The sequence below is a fragment of the Schistocerca cancellata genome, chromosome 4, assembly GCF_023864275.1.
Source record: "Schistocerca cancellata isolate TAMUIC-IGC-003103 chromosome 4, iqSchCanc2.1, whole genome shotgun sequence".
Taxonomy (NCBI): domain Eukaryota; kingdom Metazoa; phylum Arthropoda; class Insecta; order Orthoptera; family Acrididae; genus Schistocerca; species Schistocerca cancellata.
Window position 1 is genome coordinate 699778962 of NC_064629.1, and position 15428 is coordinate 699794389.

Sequence of the window (15428 nt, forward strand, 5' to 3'; positions counted from 1 at the left end):
AACCGCACGACCGCTACGGTCGCAGGTTCGAATCCTGCCTCGGGCATGGATGTGTGTGATGTCCTTAGGTTATTTAGGTTTAAGTAGTTCTAAGTTCTAGGGGACTTATGACCACAGCAGTTGAGTCCCATAGTGCTCAGAGCCATTTTTGAACAAGTAGCCGTGGAATGAGCTACGGACGCCGAAGAATATTAGGAGACTGTGCACTGAGAACCAGTTCTTAGAATTTTCCAACAAGGTTTTTGCAAAATATTGAGTGTGTCTCTTCGAATATTTTCCAATTAAGATTTTCAGCACTTTCGTTATGCTCTAATATCCCCGTTAGTGTAACCTGGATCCCACTCCTTAAAAAAGTTATCTAGTTTTGGCATTTGTTTTGCAACTAACATCTTTCGTAGACTGCAAGCAGTTCCCCACTGTCATTTGCTTTTCCTACAACTATGCTTATTAGATGGTTTCACTTCATATTCGCACACATTGCCACTCCTATTGTTCCCATAACGTCACTGACTCCATTGTGAGTCATTAATAGTGAATTCGAAGGCGGCTATATTGCTACGCTTAATGAAGTGTATCGTTATACATTTTCTCACATTAAGAGCTAGTTGCAAAACTTCTCATTACACCGATGTTTTCTCAACGTATGACTCGTCATAGATGCCTCATTTCTTCACAGTATGTGATTACAATTATAGTTATATTGACGGAGTCAGTAATACATCAAGATGCGTCCCATTTGGCGCTATCGATATAGTAGAATCGTTTTACAAGGGACGGGTTTCGTGTTGTATTCTAGATCCTATCCGTCCACACGAATTCATATATATATTTTTTTCACTCAACGCGAAACGAAACCCATCACGAGTAGCACTTCACAGATCACTTCAGGCTCTGTACTTTGAAAGAAGCATAAGAAGCAATAAACCTATCTCATAAATTTTAGGCATATTGTAATACTGCGATTGTTCCTTTCAGTTGAAGTCTCATGCCACGCTGTATGTAATGCACACATCTTTCAAGCGTCGTTTGGTCACACTGTGATACCTACACATCTGTTCCTAGTTTCTAATTATCTACAACAAAAGAAGTTGTATTTCTGGTCTGAATAAGACTTTTAATATAGTTGCTAAGGACGGCATTTAACCTATACAACTTGTAGTTATATTTCTATTCATTAAAATTTTGTGAGCCCTATAGACAAAAGTGACAAACAAAATTATGATTACTTTCACATCTTTCAATAAGCATCTTCATTTGCAACAGAATACTTGTTATACATCAGGCAGACTATTACGAATTTTGGTGATAATTAGCGTCAGTTTAGTTTGCAAACCACCTCCAGACCAGATCATACTTTCCACTGGGACTGTAGTTGGTGTATCAGTACTGTAACATATGGTATACAATGTCAAACTCCTAGTATGCCTTACGATATATTTACTAATTAGACCTACTAAAATCGTAATGGAAGGTACGATTTCAGCTGAAGAAAGTTTGCAAGAAAAACTAAAAACGGTAAGTATTACAACCTGTATTAGCGACTCTAACGAATAAAAAATATTCTGTTGACACAAGACGTTGTGAAAGTATTCTCCTGGGCCCAAAGTTTCCTTTTTTAATTATATAAGTTCAGTTTAACATACTGTATCTGGTTCATCAATAATTTAACACGCTATTTACAAATAATATATCTGTGAGTTTTAACGTAACCCTTAGACCATGCAGAAGACTGAAAATCCTCAAAATCTGAACTCGCTGGTAACCTGCAGTTTACTACCATCCCCATTACTTACATTCGCTTTGAAACTGTCCTTCCTTCCTATCACTTTTACGATACGCCAACTGCTTCCTGATTTACGCGTATCCTACAGTAGCTCCTTTGTAGGAGCCCATGCAGTCTGCAGCTAATTCCGTGGCAGAAACACGATCTCCTTAGGAGAAGAGTATATTATACGTACATATTTGAGAAATCTTGAAATACTTTATTTCTTCTTTTGCAGGTACTTATAACACTAGTTGCACTTTTAATTAAAAAAAATTAAACAACGTTCCTTTCAGGAATAAAAGACTAATACAGGATATATTTTAAGCTGTATTATGCGGCAGATTATAAGGTATTGTATTCATTTTTTAAATGATCATCTAGATAGCTACAGTTAATGTTGTTATTTTAGTTTCCTTCTACTATCACTCCACGTTTTTTCGTCTCACGTTTTATCCAGAGGTGGACGCCATCCTCTTAGTGACTTGGTGATGTCACGTTGTGACATATTTTTCTGACTTCATATCGGTCTTAGCTGTTGTAAACGTACTCGTCTAAAATTGCCAGCTTAGATCGCCCCGAAAGATCAAACAACAGGATCGTTACCATTCTTCTGTAACAGATGACACCAGACCCTACATTCATTAGGAAGTATTATGTTTACTCATGTAATTCCACTAGTAGCGATACACTGAACACGAAAGGATGTTGTGATACGATACATTTGATATCAGTTTTACGGTAAGCAAGAAAAAGTATTGTAAATGCACTTGTAACACTCAACAAATCAACAATTTTTTCCTTGATTTCGCATTCTCAGAAGGTTTTACATAGTTATTAGAAAAATAATAGTAAAGACACGAGTTGTGTTAGGCTGTATCATCCGAAGTGTCAGTTAATTTGTTTCGCTATTAGCCTTTTCCAAATAATGAAACACCATTGAGAGCATTTACGAGTGTGCATTTCATACATAACCTGAACAGGTACATTACTGGGTTTTATGTCGCTTCACTTTGTGTACCTAAAATTCTGCCAGAAGTGCGCGATCACAATAGACTTTGTAAAATTCTCTGCCCTCCCTGGGATTCGATTCATAGACTGTTAGAAAGTATCCAAGTCACTGAAATGGTAGCATCTTATCTTATGATGACCAGTTGTTAAATAATAAGACAATTCAGTCGTTTTTTTTTTTTGCTCCTACAGCCAGAGTCATACTTGCGAAGGAAACTTTTACTGTAGGGTGAAGGATATGTGCTACGATTGTTATAGCTATACCATCTCGCACTTATACTCCATTTACAGCTATTACGCGAGAAAACGACATTCTGTTCGATGTAGTAATACAGTCTTACAATCTTATATGAACACTGGTTCTTGAATTTTAAGAGTAGTCGTTCACATGAACCACAACGCCTGTTCCGAATACTCTACTATTGATTGTTAAGCATGTCTCTAACGCTCTTCCGTCACCTCAGGGACTGGTTTGAACTTTTTCGAGTTTTTCAATCATTTCAGATTGATAAGGAACACAGACAGACGAGCTTGGACAGCACAGATGTTCTTCAAACTAGTTCTTTTCCAAAGAACGCTAAAACGGCCACTTCTCTGCAGACCTTACCATTATACGGTAGAATTTGCATTATTTGCCGACATACGTTCTCAACGGTAGTGGCCCTATAACCTTCCCTGAAATAAATACGGTGTCACGTCTGTTTCTCGTTATGATTCTCCGTCTGTGGCCTAAGAGTTGATTTCTCTTATCAAGAAACCCTGCTTACACTAGCACATACACTGAAGAGCCAAACAAACTGGCACTCCTGCCGAATATCGTGTAGGGCCCCAGCGAGCACACAGAAGTGCCACAACACGACGTAACTTGGACTCGACTAATGTCTGAAGTAGTGCTGGAGGGAACTGACACCATGAATCCTGCAGGGCTGTCCATAAATCCGTAATAGTACGAGGGGGTGGAGATCTCAGAACAGCACGTTGCAAGCCATCCCAGATATGCTCAATAATGTTCATGTCTGGGGAGTTTACCGGCCAGTGGAAGAGTTTAAACTCAGAAGAGTGTTCCTGGAGACACTCTGTACCAATTCTGCATGTGTAGGGTGTCACATTGTCCTGCTGGAATTGCCCAAGTCCGCCGGAATGCCCAATGAACATGAATGGATGCAGGTGATCAGACAGTATGCTTACGTACAATCGCACCAAAAAGTATTGGCACAGTTACATTTTAGTGGTTGTAGGTTAAACGAAACATATATTTCAGAACAGAACCCATACATGTGACACCTTACATTACATAGTTTACAAATATGTCAAAATCACCTGTCCTTAAAGTAACATACAGTGTCATGAAAAAAAACATCGCTCTTCTGCACCCAAAAAAGTATTGGCACACGCATATGAATCGGACAGTGTGTTCGTTTTCTTCATTGATGTTCACCATCTAATAGCTAGTGTGCATCCCTTTAGCATCTATAACAGCACGTAAACGCCTAGGAATGCTTTGTATTAAATTCCGGGTGATATCAGGGGTAATTTTCGACCATTCCTCCAGGAGCACTTTCTCCAAGTCGTTTTTACCGGACGGACGCCTTTTTCTGACTTGTGTGTCAAGATGAGCCCACAGGTTCTCAATGGGGTTCAAATCAGGGCTCTGAGGTGGTGTTAGAACCCTTCTGGGGGCATTGTACAGTAACCACTCCCGGGTTTTCATGGCGGTATGTTTTGGGTCGTTGTCTTGCTGGAACTGAAACACCCCAGTAAGGCCCAATTTCTGTGCACTAGCGTGTAAATTACCTCGCAACACGTCAATGTATCTCATATGATCCATTGTGCCGTGAATTACAGCTAGATTTCCAACGCCGGAAGCCGCCATACAGCCCCAGACCATGATACCGCCCCCACCGTGTTTGACTGTGGGATGCATGTGTTTGATGTCGAGGTGCGTATTCGGCTTGCGCCAAATTTTCTTTCTTGCATCAAATCCGAACACATTGAACTTCGATTCGTCGCTAAATATCACAGTGTTCCAAAACTCCATCGGCTTGCTGATGTAGTCCTTGGCAAACTGCAGGCGTTTCTGCCGGTTAATTTCCGAAATGTATGGCTTCTTCCTGGGAGAACGTCCATGCATGTCAGCCTCATTCAACACATTTCGTATAGTCTGAACACTAACCGTCTTGTCGGACGTTGTCTGAACAATCTCAGCAATAGTTGCTGCACTTGTAGCAGGTTCCTTCCGAGCAAGTGCGATGATATGGCGACGCTCTCGGGTTGTAAGCACTTTTGGACGTCCAGGACGACACTTATTCACTGTTGTTCCAGTCTCTTTATATTTCTGAATGATGGCTCTTACCGTGGTGTAGCTCACAGACACCTCTGCTCCGATTTGTCGATAGCTTCTCCCTTGTGAATGGAGCAATACCACTCTCTCACGCAACGCCACTGAATGTTCCTTCTTCTTCGGCCCCATGCTGACCACTATCGCGCACTACAGCAACATACTGGCGACCGGGCCGTCAACAACACGCAGTGTCTAATGTGTCAGCAGATGGCGTTCCGGTACCTGAAAACCCAGCAATATACCGAGATGCCATGCTCTGTGCCAATACTTTTTGTGTGCAGAGGAGATACGTGTTTGCCCATAACACTGCATTTCTTTGTTAATGGTAGGCACTATGGGCAGAATTGTAATGTCTGGTATGTGAGGTAGCACGTACATGTACTGTGTACCGGAAAGTGCGGCGTTTGTAACCAGCAACGATAAATACGCACGTGTGCCAATACTTTTTGGTGCGATTGTATGTGTTACCCGTCAGGGTCGTACCTAGATATATCAGGAGTCCCATATCACTCCAACTGCACACGCCACACACCATTACAGAACCTCCACCAGCTTGAACAGTGCTCTGCTGACATGCAGCGTCCACGGATTCATGAGGTTGTCACCATACCCGTACACGTCAATCCGCTCGATACAATTTGAAACGAGACTCGTCCGACCATGCAACATGTTTCCAGTCATCAACAGTCCAATGTCGGAGTCAACGGGCCCAGGCGAGGCGTAAAGCTATGTGTCGTGCAGTCGGTTCCGAAAGCCCATATCAATTATGTTTCATTGATTTCGCACGCTGACACTTGTTGATGGCCCAGCATTGAACTCTGCAGCAATCTGCGCAAGGGTTGCACTTCTGTCATGTTGAACGATTCTCTTCAGTCGTCGTTGGTCCCGTTCTTGCAGGATCTTTTTCCGACCCCAGTGATGTCGGATATTTGATGTTTTACCGGATTCCTGATATTCACAGTACAACATGAAATGGATGTACCGGAAAACGCCCCTTCATCGCTACCTCGGAGATGCTGTGTTCCATCGCTCGTGCGTCGACTGTAACACCACGTTTAAACTCACTTAAATCTTGATAACCTGCCATTGTAGCAGCTGTAACCGATTTAACAACTGCGCCAGACACTTGTTGTCTTATAGAGGCGTTGCGGACCGCAGCGCCGTATTCTGCTTCTTTACATAGCTCTGTATTTGAATACGCATGCCTGTACCAGTTTCTTTGGTGCTTCAGTGTATAATCGAGTGTTTCGTAATTGTATGACTTTTTCATTAAATGACAGTGGAGAACAGTAATCCCAAAGTCAACAAGCGCGATGTCTGCCTAGTGGCTCTCTTGTCGGAGTTTATCACTGCGTTGATTCGTATTTAATTTGGAAGACCTAAAGATTACTGCTCATTCCTTTTCTTCTATGCAGGAGTTTATAGCGTTTTCTACCATTCCTAACCAAGTAACTAATCAGGATAAGATATGGGATGTTCCTGCCGTGATGCATTACTGCGTTTGACATGCTAACAGCACAAGTTGTTCTTTGTGAATTGTTGCATGTGGAGAGCTACGTTGAGTATTTCACTAGCAAACACTCCGTCATTTTCCCCAGATCGTCTGCTAGCGTCACTTGGGAGAGGTTTGCTCACCTCGTGTCATCTGTAGCTGTCTCGTTGTACCCACTGGATTTCTTCTCCGTCGGCAGTAAATCCTAACATGCATGCATTAAACCACGGCCGGCCAAGAATTCGGCTTACGAGTCATGTCCTGCCACGAGTATGGAGCGCTCAGCCTTGCTGGACTTGTGTTCCATAGCGATGGCACGCTTTCTGAGTGTGAGGATGGGCAAGAGGGGGAAACAGCGAACCTGCCGCATTTAAATGGTAATGCAGTCACGCTGCATACAACATGGTTTTATATTTCACATTTCTCGACAACAAAGGTCACATATAAAACAAACTTTCATTGTTATTTAATTATATTTGGCTCTCTGAAGACGTAATATAATTCGTATGTGGTACATACCGTCGGTATGCGGACAAACGCAGACAGTTTTACAGATTTTTGCACTCAAGTTGCCAAGTAATCGTGACGTACTTCGTTTCATAATCGAAAAAATGTCTTTCTCATATTTAAATCGAAATATTGTAACACTTTTGCCGCCTCATTATGGAGACGTGGAAAATCTGCCTGAGGGAAACATGTGAACCTCCTGGACAGTGTTAACGTAAAATGATATGTCTTGAAATCGGGAATTACATTTCAGGTCAGTCAGTTACATCTGATCATGCAAAAAAATTTCGCAACAGAGACAGCTTTTATTCTGCTATAATTATTTGTCTACGAATGAAGTAAACACTGATGTAATGTTGTTCAGTATAATGTCATCAGCTAACAACAAAAATATTTGCATTTATATCCCTAACATCCTGTATCTACTTCGCAAGCCGCAGTGCAGTACACGGCGAAGGGTACTTCACGCCAGTATTAGCGTTTTTCTATTCTATTCTACTCACGTACTGAGCGACAGAAAAGTGACTGGGTATATGCCCCAACATGTGCCGAAGTCTCTAATCTCTTTCACACGTCCCTGTGGAAGCTAGCAGACGCTTAAAACAGTATTCTTCGAGTACCTGTTATTGAAATTTATCCAAACAGTTTCGCGAGAACAACGTAACCTTTCTTCCAACGAATCCCATTTAAGTTCGCTTAGATGCTTCGCTACACTTTCATGTCGGCTAGACAAAAAAAAAAAAAAAAGTTCAAATGGCTCTGAGCACTATGCGACTTAACTTCTGAGGTCATCAGTCGCCTAGAACTTTGAACTAATTAAACCTAACTAACCTAAGGACATCACACACATCGATGCCCGAGGCAGGATTCGAACCTGCGACCGTAGCGGTCGCTCGGTTCCAGACTGTAGCACCTAGAACCGCACGGCCACTCCGGCCGGCTCGGCTAGACCGACGAGTAACTATTATAGCAGTGCGTTTCTGAATTCGTTCGTTGCCTGCTATCTTGACTACTTGATGCTGATGTGGTAATCTAAAACTGGTAGCGTTAGCTTCTTAGTGTTACCCCAAAATTAAATATTTATGGGTAAATGGGGAGAGCGTTGTAAACGTTTGCCACTCTTCTAGTAACCGGGTCCTGCAGGGTTCTCTCTTCTTGTTACGCACATTATTTGGTATTTATCCAAGTTTATAGATATTGCCATTGATCACACCAAGTGTAAATTATGGTGAAGTCTTTCACATTTCCTTGCGATTGTCCATCGACGATATTTCTCCGCGGTCTGATAGTGTTCGTGACCCTGTCTGATAAATCCTCATGGTAGCGTACTGGATCTAGTTTTATTCTCAATTTACATGGTGTCCCAAAAACTATTTTACAACTTCAGTGTCATATAAATCGACTTGTAATTAACTTGGAGGGAAAAAGTAAAGTTTGTCTGATGCGCCATCTCAAACGGTTCTTTTTTTTTCTTAGGTAATGACTAAATGTTTTGCCTTTCTAGGTGACAAGAGGAACATAACTGGAAAAAAAATTCTTCCTTGTTGCATGGTAGTAGGAGCACCGTAATCGGAGAAAGGAGTCTGCACATTAAAAATGCGCGGTTTATTGAAACGAAGTCAGGCGCCAAAATTCAGAGATATTTCAGAACGCGATACGGGAAATCACCATTCTCTCGGCCATCCATAACAAAATTGGGCATGGAATTCATGGAAACGGGGAGCGTAGATTTGAACCAACATTTATAAAGGCCATGGAGAAGTGACGAAGATAGGCGAGAATTCGACAGGTTTTCCAGCGTTCACCAACAAGTCCGTTCATAAGCCATCCGGAGAACTGCAGATCCCTCGTACGACAGTACTATGAAAGCGTACAGTCAATTGTTGCAGAAAATGAAACCGTATGAACAGTGCAACAACGACTGTGTATGATGCTACTGATTTGGACCGAATTGGAAAATCGACTAGATACTGTACGTGCCACAAAGGGAGTGCAGGTAGATCTTGGTTAAAGAATCAGAAAAAAAATTCTTGAGTTGGTGCATCAGAAAAATATTTACTTTTTTCCTCTATGTCCATTATAAGTCTAGTTATATGACACTGAAGTTGTAAAGTACCTTTAGGGCTACCCTGTATATTAATGACTTTCTAGACCATGTAAGATAGGGAGAAAAAGTTCTTTTTGCCGATAACAGTAACATCACTCTCACTGATAAAACATAGGAACTCCTATTAGAGAAAGTGAATAAAACCCTCGAGGATGTTGACGACTGGGCGATATCTAATAAGTTAACATTGAACACAAAGACAACAAACAAGTTTGTTGAAACTGTCAACAAGGAGATTCGAGATCTGTTTTTTGTATTTTAGGGATTGAAAACCCATGAAGTCAAGATCGCATAAGAAATATCTTTTATTTGGATGGATTACTTTTTTCCTCTATGTTCATTACAAGTCGAGTCATGTGCCATTGTAGCTGTAAAGTACCTTTAGCTATACCCCGTATATTAATGACTTTATAGACCGTGTAAGACAGGGAGAAAAAGTTCTTTTTGCCAATAACAATAACATCATAGTCACTGATAAAACATCAGAACTCCTGTTAGAGAAAGTGAATGAAACCCTCGAGGATGTTGACGATTGGGCGATATTAATAAGTTAACACTGAACACAAAGACAACAGACAAGTTTGTTGAAACTGTCAACGAGGAGATTCGCGATCTGTTGTTATTCTTTTTATTTATGTTAGGGATTGAAAACCCCTAAAGTCAAGATCGCAGATGAAATATTTTTTATTTGGGTGGATCACTAGTTCCGACTAAACAACCTACCTTAAAACCCGGGGTCAGTTGAAAAAGCAGTGATGGTATAGGACCACAGTTACAGGTTTTCAAACCACGAAGCAAAATCTCTGTGTTTTGTGAACGAGTTATTGCTTAGTGTACAGATTGTGCTACGTTGTTTAAAAACCTCTAAAAATGTGGTCCTATGCCAGCACTGCTTTTTCAACTGACCCTACTGTGTTTAAGGTACACAAAACGGCGATGATGCATATATTGTAGTATATTGATATTTTCTTACAATGCCCAAGACGGGCGAAACGCGTCAATAAAAGTATTGTTGCCCGTGCAACCAAGACTGTTTCACTTTAGAAATCTACGCCCGATTTCTGTACCAGATACGCCATGGAAAGGGAAGAACTGTATATTTCACTAATTATCCTATTCATAATCATGGAACAAGAGCCGGTTTGGACTTACATTTACCAATGAAAAAGAAACAAAAAACTCAAAACAACATTTTCTGTCAGTCAATAAAATTGTTCAATAAACTGCGAAAGGGGATGGAAAAGATTACTAAAAAATACATCTGTTTAAAAACGCAACTAAAACATACTTCATAAGTAATGCATACTATATAATCAAAGATTACTTAGATGACACAGAGTGGTCAACATCCTTTCACGTTATGTGATCATAATATCATGCTTTTTATAAGAAAATCATGTGCTAAGAACTGTATTGCATGATAGTAGTGCCTTGTCATTCTCATGAATTCAGTGTCTCACTCATCATGGGGGGATGCTTACTTAGTTTCTCAAGTGGACGGAGGGGAGAGCATGAAGTGTATTCTATAGCAATCATTTAAAAACCTCTAACTGCTTTTCTCATTTTGTTACAAAACAAACAATATCGGAGCTTTATTAACATAAAATTCTACTAAAATCGTTGTATTCGTAGTAAGAAACAATATGTTAGTTTCAGATAGCGACTACCCGTTCATTAGCTATAGAGCGGGAAACGAATCATTGGTGTCACAGATTGAAGAACGTACCTTTTGTATTAGACAATTTCACGTGTATAGCGGTGTCATTCAAGAGAGATATTTCGTCCAGATAGAGTGCAGAGCTGACAGTGTCCCGGTTGAAAGAATTGGGCTGGATTAACTTAGCAAACTCTAATTGAGAATGGATCTCCACCTGTTCTTAAATTTTTATCCTCTCTCTACTGATGCCAGCGAACTGCTTTTGCAAAGCAGAATCTCCACTGGTAACCAAACATTAGCGTACGTCTCAAGTATTCGTTGACCGCATCGTAACATACCTGTGACCACTATGTTACTAGCTCACTGGACCCACCGTTAGTTGATTAAAAGGAAGGAGAAGGAGGTACGACGTCCAGTGTTGTATATCAGAGTACATCAAACCAATAAGACACGAAAATGTTAACTTCCGATTGACGTAAAATCAAAATTCCAGTGTATGTCCGTGTGGCTTTATTTTGTGTATTTAAGACATATAATTCGTCTATGCAATGAAATAGCCATTCATTCTCTCTGTAAGTTTTGAACAATCACTGAAACCCTGGAAACTTGTTTGCTGAAAGTGTACGCAATTTCGTAAATCGTGTGCCTTTAAACTTTAAGCCATTAAATCAACAGGAAAAATAGTTCAAATACAACTGGGGTCTAATCATAATACCAGAGCGTACATCATCATAATTTTGAAGTGAACAAATGCAGTTACCAGCGGAAGTATGAAACATTTAGATCAATACTTCATTCAGCTGCATGTCAAACACTAGTTGTTTGTTATAACAATATATCAGCTTTCCAAGTACTTTTTATTTATTTATTTTACGTAGGAGATATGCAATAAATTGTCTGTAGCCATGGAACGACTTCACTCATATCAACTTATTCTTGAAATTATGCAGTAATTCGCATTAGTATAAAAATATTTCTGCGAAATCTAGATTAAGCTTTCATACAAATTCAACCGTATATGCCTCAGCGTACATAAGTCAGATTTACATTTAACTACATAAGTATTAATAAACAGAATTCTAGGGTGGAATCTAACGCTACATAAAATACACTTATATGTCGTATATCTCATAGACGTTTAGGACTTCTAATAACGAACAAAAACGTTTTGATTCTGTATCCAGTTTTTCGCTAAGTTTTAATCCATATATCATTGTAAGATAAAGTAAAACATTTTTCCTTCTATTTTACTTCACAAGGTATCCAGATATGTTCGATGGAAGTCAGACCTACTCTTAACAATTTATTTGTGATTAAAAGATATATAACAGAAGAAGGTGTTCTGTAGATACGACGTTTGACTAATAGATGTAAAATAAAGATTCTAAGCCTTTGAAAGAAAATCTTACAGAGAAAGGGAAGAATTTTACACAGAAAAAATTTCAGTTTAGAAATGAAAATCTTGACTTCATACCGTCGATGTTTCTTTCCTTTGATGTATGGATGTATTTGTTTGTAGATCTTCTGGCAGCGAAAGTTGCAGATAAAAATGTATCTTTCCCGCTATTGCCTAAGAATGTAGAAATCGTTTCTCTCAATTACGCGTGCTTGAATGAATGGTTCACGTGTTTTTTTAGCAGGCTCACATTACAACATACCACGTGAGAAAAAGATAGTACTGGGGTGTCAGTGTGAAAATTTCCAGGATTCTGGAAATACTCACTGAATAATATGCTCTAAATAATAATAATAATCTAAATAATCTTACAATAAACTTAAAAAACGGCGATTATTTATGTATATACTCTCTGGATCTAACAATTACTTAACGCTATCTGCTGTATGTGAAGGCGTTGACAGATTGTTATGTGGCGTACACGTATACATTTCTCGCCAGTTTTTCTGTGATACAACGGTATTCGCGGCTGCTCAACAATAAAGAAGCATGACTTTTTGTTCTTATGGTTACCACAAACAAATATTGCAGCCATAAATTGAGGTTCCAGGATAGTCGTCGTTTTTACGATTCTACATCACTACTGTGAGATGTAATACTACTTATAAATAAACAGTGACACCTCGAAATTCATACATAAATGTTGCAGTGGTCGAAGACTTCTATATTTAAACTGCACAAAAAACCCTTAGAGAAACTTAATGTAGCTTCTTAGTTGTCTCGAATTGTCTTTTCTGTGAATTTTCGTTATTTATGAGTTGATCAGTGCAATTTTTTCACATTTTACTGTCACATAAAAGAAGCTTAAAAACAGTGTTTTTATTAAAGGGAGAAATAGGTAACTGCTAAAAATGTTACGGCAGTGTCCTTTGATAGAATCATATTGGACGTTTTATGGCAGCTAGTACGTAGTATATCCACATAAGTTCCAATTCCAGCCCCCTTGAGGCTGTAAAAAATTGCACCTTTCGTAGCTACTCGAAAATACGTCCCATACAAATATTTTCTTTTTCACACATGATCTTAATTGCTACCGTTTTACTGCCCCTTACAAACATTTCGAACCTTGCGGAACTATATACTATCTCATAACAGAAAAACTACAGAAGAAAAAGAATATGTGATTCATATACTCCCTGTGAGAAGTTTTGTGTATTTTAGACACAGCTTGATCATGCAAGATTTCGAAAGGTTTGGATACCTTACTTTGTGAAAAATCATTATTAACAGATCACGGTGACATGAATAGTTCGATGTGTGACTGGCCCACAGCCTTCATTCAATTATGAACATGGTCGTTTCTGCTTGCGGCTCTCAAAAGTTATTTCACTTTTTATTTATTGTGAAGTTTCGAGTGCTACTCATTTTAAGGCAGAAACATCATTGGCAAATATGCACACAGCCAGAAACACAGCCTCTAATCCAGACACTATGCGTGTACGAACAGTCTTCAAGTCGTACAGAAGACAAATAAACACAAAAACAGATAAAAATCACGACACGATCGTGTGCTTGCGCTTGATAGGCTGAGAAAATATGTTACTGTGTTTTTGACTGTGTGCATATTTTTTAGATAATATTTCTATCTTAAGATGATTAATAGCCGAAATTGCAATCGCAATTAATAAAAAAAAATGCCAACTGTGAACGGAAATGACCATGTTTAATAACCACGGTACCAGTTTTAAACAGCCTGCAGCGATTCTATTTTTCTTCGGTGGTGGCTGTTCACGAAATGAAATTAAAAGTAGTTTTTAAATTAGACACAGCTTGATGTGAACTAATTTTAGATTGTCTGCTATGATACTTCCTAGGTCAAAACGTCCTCGCAGGGCCAGATTAAGTAAGTTCGCGAGGATCGTTTTGATATGAAACAAATTATGATCCGTGATACGGATTCGATCGCTAAATAGCGTACTTGTTTGGGCGTAGGAAGCGTGTTCCCAGCGCAGCGGGCAGTGCTCACGTACTCACAGAGACCGGCTGGCGAGCGGCGCGCAGACTGATCGCCGCGCCGCCGACGCGCCGTCTTTTATACCATCCCGTGACGTCACTGGGCGACGCCTCGCCGTCCAAGGAGCAGCCGACGTCTGCCGACCTTCTTCGGGATATCCCTTGTCCTCCCACGTACTTCATTCTGATTCTAAATTAGCGTCCTGGGACGTTCTGCGACCGTGTGGGCTGCAGATCCCTCGACTTCCGCCATAGGGTTGTGGGGTTTCGGGTTCCGCTGGATAGGTCAGGAGTCCACTACACGCAGCAAGCAGCTACCAATGGTAGCAGGGGTTGTGTGGCGTGGACTGGGCGGTTTTTTAGGTTAGATGGCCTCGGGAAAGTACAGAAAAGGCAACAGCCTCAAAGGGTGCGGGGCAAAGTCAGGAAATGCGGGGACCAAGCAGCAATCGGTATTGTAATTGTAAACTGTCGAAGCTGCATTGGTAAATTACCGGAACTTCAAGCGCTGATAGAAAGCACCGAAGCTGAAATCGTTATAGGTACAGAAAGCTGGCTGAAGCCAGAGATAAATTCTACCGAAATTTTTACAAAGGCACAGGCTGTGTTTAGAAAGGATAGATTGCATGCGACCGGTGGTGGCGTGTTTGTCGCTGTTAGTAGTAGTTTATCCTGTAGTGAAGTAGAAGTGGATAGTTCCTGTGAATTATTATGGGTGGAGGTTACACTCAACAACCGAGCTAGGTTAATAATTGGCTCCTTTTACCGACCTCCCGACTCAGCAGCATTAGTGGCAGAACAACTGAGAGAAAATTTGGAATACATTTCACATAAATTTTTTCAGCATGTTGTAGTCTTAGGTGGAGATTTCAATTTACCAGATATAGACTGGGACACTCAGATGTTTAGGACGGGTGGTAGGGACAGAGCATCGAGTGACATTATACTCAGTGCACTATCCGAAAATTACCTCGAGCAATTAAACAGAGAACCGACTCGTGGAGATAACATCTTGGACCTACTGATAACAAACAGACCCGAACTTTTCGACTCTGTAAGCGCAGAACAGGGAATCAGTGATCATAAGGCCGTTGCAGCATCTCTGAATATGGAAGTTAATAGGAATATAAAAAAAAGGAGGA

General features: G+C 40.2%; 1 protein-coding gene across 1 annotated transcript in view; it reads right to left on the minus strand.

The window, feature by feature from the left end:
• LOC126183444 (histidine decarboxylase) overlaps positions 1-14323 on the minus strand; it is a 385906-nt gene extending 371583 nt beyond the window's left edge. The window contains exon 1 of the mRNA XM_049925432.1: positions 14252-14323. The gene's annotated coding sequence lies outside the window, so the exon portion shown is untranslated. The remainder of the gene's footprint in view (positions 1-14251) is intronic.
• Between the last annotated feature and the right edge of the window lie 1105 nt (positions 14324-15428).